The sequence below is a fragment of the Corticium candelabrum genome, chromosome 6, assembly GCF_963422355.1.
Source record: "Corticium candelabrum chromosome 6, ooCorCand1.1, whole genome shotgun sequence".
Lineage (NCBI taxonomy): Eukaryota > Metazoa > Porifera > Homoscleromorpha > Homosclerophorida > Plakinidae > Corticium > Corticium candelabrum.
Window position 1 is genome coordinate 2,656,729 of NC_085090.1, and position 14,531 is coordinate 2,671,259.

Consider the following 14,531-nt stretch of genomic DNA (forward strand, 5'->3'; position numbering starts at 1 on the left):
AAAACTATGTTTAAGAATGAAGAGACTGTATAGTGAAGACTGTTAAAACGTATAGTGTGTTAAATGTTTATGGCAAATCTGATTTTACAATTTTCGCAACATAAATCAATAAAAAAGCAAACATAGCGTCAAATTACCTTTGTTTAGAGAGATGATTCACCAGTTTCTCTGCATTACTATTTAGCAGCCGCTGCAAACAGCCTTTTACTGTATACCTCAAATAGCTATAGCCCAAATGCGGAGTGTGTTCATGAACACCGAATAAACGCATTGACAGACAAGAACACTGAACCTAAGGCAGATCTCATCTAGTTGAATTTGAAAAAATCTTCCAAATCTCGAAGGTCAAGCAACTATCTATGGATTCAATATAGGTAAGTTGTATAACAGCGGCATAGGAAGATGAATAGACCAAAAGGGGGAGCGTTAGCTTATTAAAATTGATCATGCGATAACGTCAGTTCTACACTTTACAATAGCAACAAATTTAAAACTTTTCAAAATATTTAATTAACTACGTCTTGGTGTTTCGCGCTTCGACAAATAGCAAAAAGACTTCGCACTTCGTAGTGCAAACAAAAAATCCACGGATATTGGTCGTACTAATTCGTTTGTAGAGTTCGTTGGTAAGACTTCTGACAAGATTTTTTCTCAATATAGTTTCCCGGATGTCGGCAATCCTGGCATTGCTGTAGAATTGAACGCTGTATTCGCAAGTTGCTCAACATCAACGCCTCTTCTTCGCCTACTCCAGTCACTTCCTTATAAAACTCTCTAATAATCAAAGGCGGCCTCTGAGCCCCTGTGGTTACTACTCTACTATATCAAAAGCAGTTGAAGCCGTTTAGCAATTATGTCACGTTCTGTCATAAAATATGTTACTTACAATTATTTAGAATTATAACAATTCAGAGTGCAACTTTAGTACTGAAACTGAGATGGCGTCATTTGAAACAGGCGGCCTCCGTATAATCAGAGTTGATCAATATACTGAGCAAGTTATCAATCCTTCTTGTATCAGTGGCGGATGCAGAGTTTGGCTAAAGGGGAGACAAGCGACTAAAAGCTGATATGCCTTCATCAACTTTAGCACGTCACACACTCACCGCTTGACTCAACATTCGAAGGTGTAATTTGGCACCAGTTTATAGGATTTATTACTTTTAATAGTATTTTTAATTTAAATTTAATTGAAATTGCACAGAATTATTTCTTTGCCTGACCAGCAGTAATTGCGAATCTATTTTCTTTTGACCTCATAGTGCTTGGTAAGACAAAAATTGGCACAATTTTTAAATGGATAATTGGCTTCTTAAACAATTGCTAAAATTCTCATCATGGGGTTTATTATCATAAAAACTTTATCGCCAAACTCCCGAAGGTCTAAAAGGGGCAGCGAAAGTACCGTGGGAAATCAGTTTAATCCTAGAGAAAATAGACTGCTCCAAAATTTAAAATTTGAGCCATATGTAACTTCTACTGGATCCAGATTCCGCAGCCGCACTGTTTACTACGCCATCAGACAGACAGTCTAGCACATGGCTTTGGACAAGTTTATAATACGTCCAAATGTAAAATGTCTCTGTCTTTGTGAAAACAACAAATATATCTGCGCTATAGTATACGGTAAAAGGAAATGAATCGAGCCAGGTAATATTGTTCATAAACCATTTCCCTCTAATGTGTTTGCACTATGTTAGCAAGTAGATACTGATCAAGCCTTGAACACAATTAATTATATTAAATAAATTTGTAATAATTATTAATTAATAGCATAAATGCAAAATTAATTTTTTTGTGATTTGATTACACAATTTTTCTTACTGACATTTGGCTAAATAGCTGTCAAAAATGCATCTAGACAATATTGTACCAGACTAAAATAGATTTTTACTATAAAAGATAAAACAGACAGTAACGCTTTAGTGTGTTCCTATTTCAACGCTGCCATCAATCCTTTGTTGACAACAAAAACATTTCAACAGTTAATGTAAATATTATAATCACGCGAAACAGTAACGCAACAGCGACAACGGATGCTATCACAGCTAAGAGTCAATGCCGAACGAAATATCATGTAGAAAACAGGAAAAAATCTTATAAATTTTGATACGTCGAATACATGATTTTAATTAAACATGTTTTTATTTCCTAGGTAATTACTTGTTTGCATATACATTGGGTAACTGCAAGAATTAATGATTGTTTTTCTGTTTCGCAGAAACCGTTACACGATGGTACAGTTCCGGCGGATCGTCAAATTCATTTTATGTTCGTGGAGGCATGCAGTACAGCAATGGAATTGCTACTGTACCAAAAGACGGTCTTTACTATGTTTACGTGCAGATGTACTCTTACAGCAGGCCAGGCTCAAGCTCCTACACAAATGCGGTATTCTGCGTTACAGTTAACGGCTCTTGTCAGTTTAAGTCGGTAACGTATACTCAAGACTACGACGATCAGTACACTCCCTATATTGGACGATCTTTGCTACTCAAGAAAAATGATCGTCTCTCTGTGTATGTACCAGACATTGACATTTACTCTCTCGGTAGCACTCGCAGCTACTTTGGTGCTTTTCTAATTTAAAGAAAACCACAACAGTCATCAGTAACATTTCTTTTTCAATTTATCTTGTCTTAGTTGTATTTGTGCATTGCACTTTCTCGGGTTGTTTTTGTATAACCGTTTGGAAGATAATTTTTTAGGTTTAGAACAATATTAAATCTCACTATTCAAAAATGATAGAAGAACTGCTCTGAAGAAGAGCAAAATTTCTATGTACATTTACACATCCATTTGATATGACAGGTGACAATGTCTCTATCTTAAAACTCAGGCAATACATAAACTAATTTATGCTTTATTAACAGCTATGCTATAAAGCTCGAATTTGGTGTCTGCAACTTTATACAGTACTTTGAAGATAATTGTAAATAAAAAACCTAAAATATTCTATCTCCCTCTACTAATATTTGTCAAAACTGCTATATATCTGTTCTTCAACATAAATTTTAGGCTTGAAATCCGTCTATAGCCAGTAGCGTAGGTAGAGTGTAATTTGAGGGTTTACATTTCGCAGTTCGCAGGAATAACGTCATCAATGACTTGTACGCTACAAATTAACTCATTTTTATGTACAATTTTTTTAGAAAGTTAACGTTTGATGCCACTATTTATTACAAAAGTATGTTCAAAAGTGCTCATAGCTTTTGCACTACCCCTCCTAACGCGCGAGAAGCGGAGAAGGGGCGGAGCCCGCACGCGAAATAGGGTCTGTTCAAATCCGGCAGATAATTGAGAACGGAAAAGGAGGTCTAACGCCCGACTTCTTCTCCTTAGCACGCGTAGAACGCGCCTGCAATAGGTGATGGCTAGCTAATTAGTGTGTTACTCGACACACTGTGAAGCTGAGACGCCATGCGTTGCATGCGCATTGTTCCATAGAGTGTACCTAGCAGATCGATGTAGTTCAATAGAAGGGGACAGAGACTGAGGAAATCAAAAAGTAACAGTAGGTTATTCTCTCATACAGTTAATAGGGGTACTGTGAGCCTGAAATTCAGATGGCAAGCTAGCCTGGGATGCGATTGCCGTTGAAATGGACAACGTGATGTACGTTGTATTGGTTGTAAGAGTTTACCCTATTTTATCCCTAGACCCAGGAATTTTTTAACGCTAGCGCAGTTATGACTCACAGGCTAAAAGATACGTGATGACGATCCTACACGATCGCGATTTGACCCTGCATGTACTAGATATAGAACAACGACCAGACTCACCAGACCCTGGAAGGTTCGCAGATATAAATCACGAGGTAAAACTTACATGAATGATGATGTACTAGGAATCTCTACACCAGTACAACGTACGTCACCTTGACCATTTCAACAGTACTCGCATTCCACGCTAGCTTGCCATATCTAAATATCAGGCTCCTAGTACCCTTGTATGAGACAATGACCTACTGCTACATTTCAATCTCCTTACTCCTTCTAGTGAACAAGACATGCTCTGCTAGGTGTACACTCTACGGAACAATGCGCATGCACGTATAGTCCCCTTACTAAGACCCTCAGTTCGATCAAATGCGTTGCAACCATTGCGGGACTAATTGCCGTTTGAACCGTCGGTAGACCAACGGGAAAATACTACAAATCAGCTTGTTGGGTGCTCAAAATGTGTAAAGTAAAGGAGAACAGGCACATTTTTGCTGCCATGCCTCCACTTCTAAACGCCTGTCATTCCAAGCAAAAGTACCATATACGGACTGTTGTCGACCATATCCGGGATACCCACGATACAGAGGAGAACTGCTTTCCGTACTAAAAGTGGTTGACAAAGGTGATTTAGACTGGATGTGGTTAGGTGGATGCTATCCTTCGGTTCTAACAGCCTGTTTCTTCTACTACAATAACGAACTGTAAGATAGTCTACGCACTGATGCTACTGTGTCAATTGCTAAAGCTTTTGCAGTTAGTCAGAGTTTTCAGAGTAAATCAGTCTAAAGCTGGTTTATCTTTGTTTTACTGAATTTAATTAAAACTCTTTTCTAGACCTTTAACTAGTAACCTTCACAACTTCGTCTCAAGAACTCGTGTGTACAGTTTTTACATTCTTTGCGATACCATAGTACAAAAAAGCAATAGAAGAACCTTTTATCTCCAGCGTGACGTCAGTAGTCAAGCTGAAGTAGATACCAACAATCTTGTCGAGATTGCACAGGTCCTGGTGTCAAACACAAAAGTTACAGCAACTTTAGGACAGCAGATGAAGCAAAACTGCCTGTCACGATGTCAATAGCAGTCCAGTAGCTATGAAAATCGATTGTAACATTTCATTCGTATTATCATCTTGGCAAAGACTCGACCGTCGATGGACTTACGTAAACTAGTAGACTGATGTCTTAGTCTCCAGCCAATCTGGATGGGTCATTAATGAAAACGGCAAATTCTAAACTTCTTGCTGCTAAAAGAAGTGCAAATGATTGAATCAATTTTGAACGATGCGGTCTTTATGTTGTAGATTGGCATGGCATTCTTAACTAATTATAACATCACCACCAAAACATTTGAATATTTTGACATTCAAGTGCTTAAAATCCTACTTTGAACTTTTATGTAGAAAATCACAGTCATTCATGTAATCCAAGTTGACTTTGTCATTGACAGATACTGCAAACTTTCAATCAAATCTTTCCACCGGAAAGCATAAACTTCATTTAACGTTCCGCTTGTCGTCCAAATTTTCTAGACCATGCAGCTCAAGGATACCGTGTAGGGCAAACAATATTTGTCGGAGGGAGAAACCAAGGCTGCTACACCCTTTTCTGTGGAAGTGGACAAGGAAACCAAAATGGGCGCTCTTGTTGCACGAAGATAATGAGCTTTACAACAAACACTGCTCTAAATTGCGGAGTACGTGATATTCCGTAGCATCGCAAAACGTTGATGAAATGCTATGCACTCACGACAAAGCAGATACAGGTCTTCTTTTGTCGCCCTGTATGCTTTGAAATCGGTCTCACAGAACAGTTCTTGTCAAGTCCCTAGCCAAACAGACGTCGCCATCAGATGCAACCTTAACATTGTGCAAATACTTGTCCTGCAGATTATTGTTTTAAACTTCTTTTACTGTTAACGAACCATGCAGAGTATTCGATGCTTAGATATTTCGGCTGCCGTTCAAGTATTTTGTAAATCATTTAGCGATTCTCGCATCGGGTATCACATTGCCTTTACAGGAAGTGACATTACCAGCTAGAGCATTTGCGATAGCAACGTTAAAGAAAAGTAATGGCTTGAAAACTGTTGAGGTCGATAGCCAAGATTGTGACACTAGGAGTGAAATCGATAAAACACTTGACGTCAGTAAAGATTTTAGGGCTACAGATGTAAGAGATTCCTGCGCAATCTTTACAGCAAGCCAAACTTCTTTAGCTTTGATGAAGCTCGATAGCAACTCCTTTGTTTACTTCATGCAATTTGAACCTCCTTACTCCAACGTCGGATGACAAACACCTGTGTTGTGCGACAAAGTATTTGGTTACACTATAGCTAGCTTTGACTGTTAGTCCCGATGTTCGTCCAGCCGATTTCTCATTGAAGGCAACTAGCTAACACTTACAGTGATGAAGAACTTTGTATTAAAGATTGGATGGGAAAGTCTATCGCGCCACGAGAAGTTAAGAAACTCGTTAAGTGTACTACAATTAACAAATGCTGATCGAGAAAGAAGTATTTACCTTGCATGCAGAAGCCTGTTGTTCATGCAGTCATCTTAGTTAGTAACTAATTCAATCCGTGCACACAACTGCATGTCTGTAAAATCGTAAAACGTTTCTTCGCTGTTATTAGGCGAAATAACATTGGAAAAGTTTTCATCGATGCCTATTGCTGCTGCAGTTACATCGGTCACATGCATGCACGATCTCGCTTTATTTCAACTAGTCTGCCGTACCTCTTCAAAAATTTGCAAGGTGATTGACGTCTAGCTGCTGTACCATCTCCGTCGTTCTAGAGTCTGATGATACCAACAGATCAAGAACTTCAAGTCACAGAATAGAAGACTGTAGCTCTAGTTGTGCAACTACACTTATTTATACGTCTCTGAATTAAACAAAATGAAAGCTGACGCTTTTGTATGTACACGTACCAATAATTAAAAGACTTTATTACTCTATAGCATGTCTATTGTGCCTACTATGCAGCTCTCCTCTAAGAAAAAGCACAGCATTGCAAATCGCTGGTTGCTGCCTGGCATTCCAGATTGTTGTTTGAGATCGCTTTAGTAACATTTCTAGGCTTTTAAATGACTACAACAAGTCTAAATAAGGTATAGAATAATGTGAAATCTACAGGGAAGCTCAACTGAATAAAAATATAACGTGGAAACAATAAAATTGCGATTTGGCGCCTAGCCTTGAGTTCTTCAAAACGCGTCGTACTAAAAGTGACGGTTTGTCGTAACTTTATACATTTGAAATGGCAAAAAGCGGAATTTTGCTTAGAAGATTACTGAAAGACTGCTCGCAAACTGGCAATTAGTCCTACGTTGGTTGCAACGAAACCTAACAAAGAAAGAGACTTTTGAGATGTCTTGGCCGGGGACTCTATAACCCCTCAGCTTCACAGCGTGTCGAGTGACATAATATCTAGCCATCCACCGAAGTAGGCGCATGCTACGCGTGCTGGAGAGACGACGTCAGGCGTCAGTCACTCCTTTCCCGTTCCAATTATCTGCTGGATTTGAACAGATACTCGTTCGCATGCGGGCACCATCATTGACTAGAGTGTTAACTGACTAAGAATTGGTAGTTTACGAACACTCGATCCACTCTCTACTTTTCCAAATTTGTGGGCAACCATTCATTATGCCTTTACACGTGCACTCGATGCATGTATGTGGATATGGTAGATGTACCTAACTGTAGACACTCCCCGGTAATTGGAGTTACAAACGCTGTTTCTCTGTTATCCTGCAACGAAGAGAGAGGAAAACATGTTCGATGTACACACCAATGTCTAAGCTTTGGAACAATACCAGTAAGACTACAATCGCGCAACGACTGCTAGCGCACTAGCAAAATATACGGGATAAAGTCTGTGAACAGCCCAAACGGGGTGTATCCTAATTGTGGATATTTTTTCGCCGCAACAGAAAGAGACTGGGTTCGAGTAACAGCTGGACTAGATACCTGAATGGCTGCCTCACAAGCTGGTATTTTGGGACGCAATCACAACCAGGTTCTGTTGTGTATCGCCACGATTCACCTGCGAAACTGCTAGCACCTACAAGGTTCCTCCCATCTCGTCTCCAAAGTCGAGGTATGCGAATCAATCTTTCGTTAGATCATGAAAGTGCCCTGACGTTGGTTAAACAATTATTGAGTACCTTGGTAAAGTTTTGACTGTAATGTGCTAGCGAAGCGTATTAATTAATTTTAATTAAACGCCTGTATGCGCATAAAACATGATATTCTACTGCCCACTGGACAAAATGTCTTCACACAGAATCTTTCTAGTGTACTTCTGCATATACAAAGTTAAAAACGTGCAATAACTGCGTCTAAGTCAATTCGAGTGTTTAAATCAACATGCATAAGAGCTAGACTACGCCGTCAGTTTTCCCTGGTCGATGCTCGTTCTGAGAAATGTTTTCAAGCGTCGCAATACACTGAATCACCTCTTGATCGCACTCGCAGGTCGTTAGTGGCATCGTGCACATCAAATGAAGTATGGTATGTAAGCCAAGACAATAGATCTTTTTACAGGTCGTGGCACTAACGACCTCATCGCCTACCGCTCGACGATTTGATTACCTTTTGATGCATTGGCGTTTGTTAACTGCGTCAGTCTAGAGCCAAAGCAACAATTTTCTTTTCCAACTGTTACCGGCGCGTACAGCGATGTATCGAATCAGGTAACGCCTAATTACGACTCGGCTCTTGTGTGTTTTGCGTGTTTTGCAGTGATGAACAACCTCTTCTGATCTTTTTCGTAACTCTGGCACGCCATTTTGAGTGATGATGTAACATTGACACTTGACAGACGTCAAATGCGGGTAAAAAACGTGCGTACGTAATCTAGGATTTTTTGTTTTTTTTCGTAGTACGCTATTACCAAATGGTTTTTACCTACTGAATACTTTCTAGAAAGTGCGTCGTTTAGGGAATGAAAGAAGTTTAGGTAGCAAGTAGATAAAGTTCTGTTAATTAATAGTATTAATGTTGTGGACTAGTAATATAATTGAGTACTACTATTAAAATGGTGTACACAATGAAAATAAGATTGAACAGCAAGTGCTAGTGTGTTGTATCGTAGAGCATTACACACAAGAGTACAAAATGATAACAAGAGCCGATACATATTGACCATTACGAACTAAAATTGATATCAATAACAGTAATTAATATTAATTTACCGTACAAAAAATTAATCTATCGTAGAAAGGGTGGAAGCAAATTTGTTAGATATGAACAAACGGTAAATACCTTAGATAAATAATCGATGCTTGAACTAAGTGTTATTTATACCTTGCAAAATTCTATAGTTCGTTATCCGTCTGATCACTCCTCTACGTCAATTCTAAGAGAAGCCACTGGCCAGCATTTAATGACTTGCTCTTCATTAATCTGACTTCCTCCTTTTAGAAAAGAAGGTAACACAAAAATGGCCAAAATCCATGAGAATATCAGCAATAAAAAACCTTTTGTTTGCCATGACTCGATCTCCAGGCACAAATTTATTGAGAAACCAGACTGCTTAGTAAGTTCCCTGTCTGATATGGCACCAGTAAATAGTTCTGACACAAACATGCTTTCACAGTGTGGTGGTGTTACTAACAGGAGAAGAAAGCTGATTGCAAATCCCTATCTGAATGACGTTCTGTAAGTAGTTCTGCTGCATCAATAATGCAGGTCTCTTTGGGAAAAGTATCTCTAAATGACTGTGGTAGACTTCGATGTAGAGTATCCCTTGGCAACCACCACTTGACGTCATTCAAGAAGCAACAAAGTTTATCCATGTGACAAACATTTCCATTTGAAACTTCAAATATTTTCCTTTGTAGATACATTGGTACATCCAGAAACATAGCAAATAACTGTATATGTGATAGCACGGCAACTACACCCTCCAAAAGGTAAAATGCAGTACAGCAACACTGAGTGAATGGCTCATTTATATGACAGACACATACAGCTGAGGACATTATATCAAGACGAAATCATGCATTCTCTTCTTACCTCTCAGTACGACCAGAATTGTTTAAAGACTTCCTCTTCACGTCAGTCATTCCCTAAACGACGCACTTTCTAGAAAATTTTTAGGAGGTACAAACCGAACAGTTTGGTAAGTGCGTACTGCACAGCTAGAACACGCATTACGAATTAGGTACGCACTTTTGTACCCACATTAGACATCATCACTCAAAATAATGTGGCAAAGTCAGGAAAGAGATCAGAAAGAGGTTGTTCATTACTGCTAAACACGCATAACACACAAGAGCCGTGTCCTAATAAGGCCTTACCTGATTCGATGCATCGCTGTACGCGCCGATAAAGTTCGAAAAGAAAAATGGTTGCTTTGGCTCTAGAATCACGCGGCTAACAAACGCCAATGCATCATAAGCGAACCAAATCGTCGCGCGGCAGGCGATGACGTCACTTCGTTAGTGCCATGCTCTGTGAAAAGGTCTGTTACGCAGTTTGCCATTTGTGCAGTGCAATAGTTTATGTATAGTGCATTGGTGTTTTATTGCAACTAGTGTTTTAACGAAGTCAGATAGCTATCTTATAGACACGCGGACAGTCTATGCATAGCGCTATGCTCTTCTTTTTTGTCAGTTGTCGTTCGATATCGTACTTTTAGAAATAGCCCCTCTTAATTAGTATTCAGCATTGGAGGATATAGGGATTGGTCTTGCGGTCACGACCATCTCGTTATCAATGACACGCCCACTACAGAAAATAGTAAATGAATCTTTTTTGTTGTGTTATTAAGTAATATTACACTAATGTTTTGATAGATCGTTAATTAGTTCAATTGTACAGCTACACACCTTGCCCTGGTTGTTGTTGGAGAAACATACACGTACAAATGTATGTGCTAAACCCTTAAGCAAAGGACTAAACACCATGTACAGGACGGACGCCCATGGCCGAATTCTCGTTAGCAGCTACCAAACAAAGCGAGGTGGAGCCTCATGATGACATCACGTTCGTCTATTGGTCAGTAATGACACCTCTTCTCGTCTATTCGTCGGAATTGCTTCATTTGCATCTCCGCTAACCAACTATATATGCGGTCTTTGGGTCGTACGTACGGTCATCGAACGACTACTATACCCTCCACCCGGAAATCCCGGCCTCGGGTAATAAATACTATGTCGTTGTGTTTATGCATTCAATTGTGTCCCAGTGTGTATCTAGCAAGCGTGCACTGCTACTTAGTAGACTAGTTAACAGGTTTGTCAATGCATGGTTGCAAGTCACAGTAATATCTTGACTTCAACAGCTGTCCACGCTAAATTCTTACTCTTCCAACTAATGGGTTAATGATAGCTGACAGCCTGTAAACAACAACTAGTATAGACGATTTTCAGCAGCAAGTCTAATATATTGATAATAGATTAGTATTGCAATTGGGACTTTGTTGTGACGTCATTGAACAAGCGTGGTCTTAGGGAGGGGCTAGTGCTACGCTTTCCTGAAATCCTGGGGAGAAGCCTGGTTGAAGGTAAAGTTTGAGTTTTGCTTTGTCACATAGAAGGACAGCTGTGGTAAACAGACGTGTAACCACAGATTCTCTGGATAAAATGCTGCAACTGCCACAAAAACAAAGGCAATAACCCTACAAAGAGAAGAACATGTTCGTATTGGGAAATTTTTGAAATGCCTTGATCATGCATGTATTCCATCTTTTCAAATGTTGGCCTATGCATAGGAATCAAATCATAAATATCCACTCTTTCACCTAAGGCAGTGCTTACATAGTCCAGTGTTTATATTAGTTCTACCAACAAGTTGGTAGGAACTGGGTATTCCAATGGGTCACCATAGAAGGAAGCTTTTGAATTCAAATCTAAAGCAACCACTGTCCAATGATTCCCACTCATCAATGTATTTGATGCAACAGAAGATCCAGTTATGGCATCAATTTGTACGTTGACAATCAGGTATATAAGTCTAATCTTTTCTGTTGTTCAGAGCTAATGCTATGGATGTGTTCAACGTGAATTAGCAAACTTTTGATATCACAAGGCAAAGACAATCCTGTGATGAGCAATTGAGAAGCGATACCATACCTTCAAGCAATGTATCAGGTAACCACTTGTCACATGCCAGTCTAGACATTTGGTAGCTACTGTAGTACGTCACCAAATGCCACAGCAGAGGCTGGCTTGTCTGACAGAATTTGTTGAAATTGCTGTGTCTTGCTGAAGTTCAAGAGTTCAAGATTCAAAGTGTCAGGAATGTGACAGACCTTGTTGAACCACTTGTCTTCTTGAATAACCTTTGGAAGGACACTACTTAGACAGGAGCATGGACATTAAATTAATTAAGGAACAAACTCGTTCAACTCAAAGTATTTTTATTACTTTACTGCAGCTAGGTGGCAGATTATTACTAATCGACATTTGTAGTTGTGAATTCAGTTAACATGAGTAGTGGTGAGCTAATATAATTTGTGGTATTCAGGACACGAACAAATTCTCATTCACATTGTTTAATATGTCCACTGTCTAAACAAGATAGTGTAGGCACACTTTAAAAGAAGCATGCTTTAGCTATAAGTACTTAGCAAGGATGTGTGGTACATGTGATTACAAGTAACTAGTTCATGTAATGTACAATCTCATAATTAAATGGGACATGAAATGCTAACTAAAATCATTTATTCACTTAGACAGAACACTACAATGCATAGAAAGAGATCCAAAAATTTATCTGCAGAATGAGATGCTTTAATATTTTGCATTGTTTGTATAGGATGTGTGTAGAATATTGGAAGGTGGATCAGGGAATGACATGTCAAAGTACTCTCTAGCAAAATCTAGCGACTGCTGTGACATTTCTTACCAGATTTATGACGTTTGTTTACCAGTTTACAATTCTGTATACGCATAACTCAATCTTAACCAGATATAGTCATTACCAGTTGGATATAACAGTGTACGCTCTAGATGTTGAAGAAAGACTCAAAGTAACATGATAATGTTTTGTGCTTGTATATACGTAGTTCTATTTGTGGTCAATTTGAGCATGGTATAAGATACTGTGAATGCGCATCATCAACTGCTCCATCTCATCATAGTAAAGAAACACTGCCCTTTGGTATTTATCAAGTTTGAAACCAGACTTACTGTAACAGCTAGCCCTCATATATGGAGCCTTATCTGAGAGCAACTCCCAATCTAACAGCCAGGGACACAATGAATGGTAGATCGTTCAAGTGAGCATTATAGATATAAATAGATACACCCATATGGCATGTATGCAAATTTATTCAGAAATCTCTTTCAGCATGGCTGGTCTCCCAAAAGATCCTGCAAATAATCTATCAAATGTACAAAGTACAATAGCTAAAGGCACTACGAGTCAAAATGCAATGCAGCTATACAAACTTAGTTGTACTCATTTCTTCAGTAAACTGCTCATGGCAGTTCTCTGAAGAAAAGGCACTTTCTGTGTAACTCTGTGGAGAATCTCGAAAGATGAACTAAAAATTCAAACCTTCTTTGACGTACAAGTGCAGTACATAAAAACTGAGACATTGCATGCAAGTACCTTATCGAGATCCAGAAAATGTTAAGTAATTGAAACATAGGTGACTTATGCCTAAACCACACATGTAATTCGTCTTCTGGCAGGTGCAATAATGGAAGTTATCCAGGTTACTCATCTAGAATCTGCAACAACCAGAATAAAGGAGTTACGTTGCCTCTATTTACAATATTGACTGTGTTAATTAATCAAAGAAAATATGAAATATATTAAATCAATAAATATTAACTGCAATAATCAATCAACATTTACTCTAAAAATTTAGTTAATAACATTGAGTGTAGACATCAATCAAAACTTCCACCACTAAATATTAGCTCACCACTACATATTAACTAAATTCAAACAAAAAATGCCCTAGATTGGTCATATTCCTTGATCTATAGAGAGGAACAGATTGTAGTTAGAGTTTTCAGAATGAGTGTTCAGAACAAGTTATTCCTGTTTTATGTTAAAATGGATCATGAATTGCTTCTAATTTAGGCTAATGAAAAACTGTGTTCTGTGGCAACAGACTGTCAATGGCACAGATCAACAGCTTCCTTTGATCCTACTTGTTTGCCATACATTTCTTATGCAAACAAATTAATTGCAGTAACAGCAGAATACAAGAGTAATTAAAAACGAGTTTTTCTGCAATAGTTACTAGTATACATCTAATATATAAAGCTCAAATTGTGTGTGTGTGTGTGTGTGTGTGTGTGTGTGTGTGTGTTTGCGTTTGGCGGCCACGTCTTTTGTCTGTTCGCAACCGAAATCGGCACGCGCACTCGGCACGCACAGGGAAAGGTTTGCGTAAAACAATTTAGAAAATTATGCACCGGGTCGCCTCTCGAGGGGTCGACCCCCGCGTAAAATTTCTCGACGACGCTGACGCTACACATTCCAGTTCATTCGAACACACGTCCACACCAGTCCTGTGTAGACTGTACTAATCATCGTCCTTCGCAAAGCTTCGAGCAATCGAATATCTCTTGCCGACGAAACTTACTCTTCTAGCGCTTTCGTTTCTCTCCAATTTCTGATTGCATTTGCACCGAATCCAACCTACACGTTCTCTTCAACAAGCTCTATACGAGGAGTGTGTCGATTTCGATCGAAACAAGCGCGAAGAGCAAGACTCAAATTCATTCAGGACATCCGGGACCGCGCAACAAAGATTGCACGTGACGTTTCCACAGACCTATCTTTTACATTACAGTATCTTGCTCATACGAAGGACGGGCCATGTATGTTAGTATATATA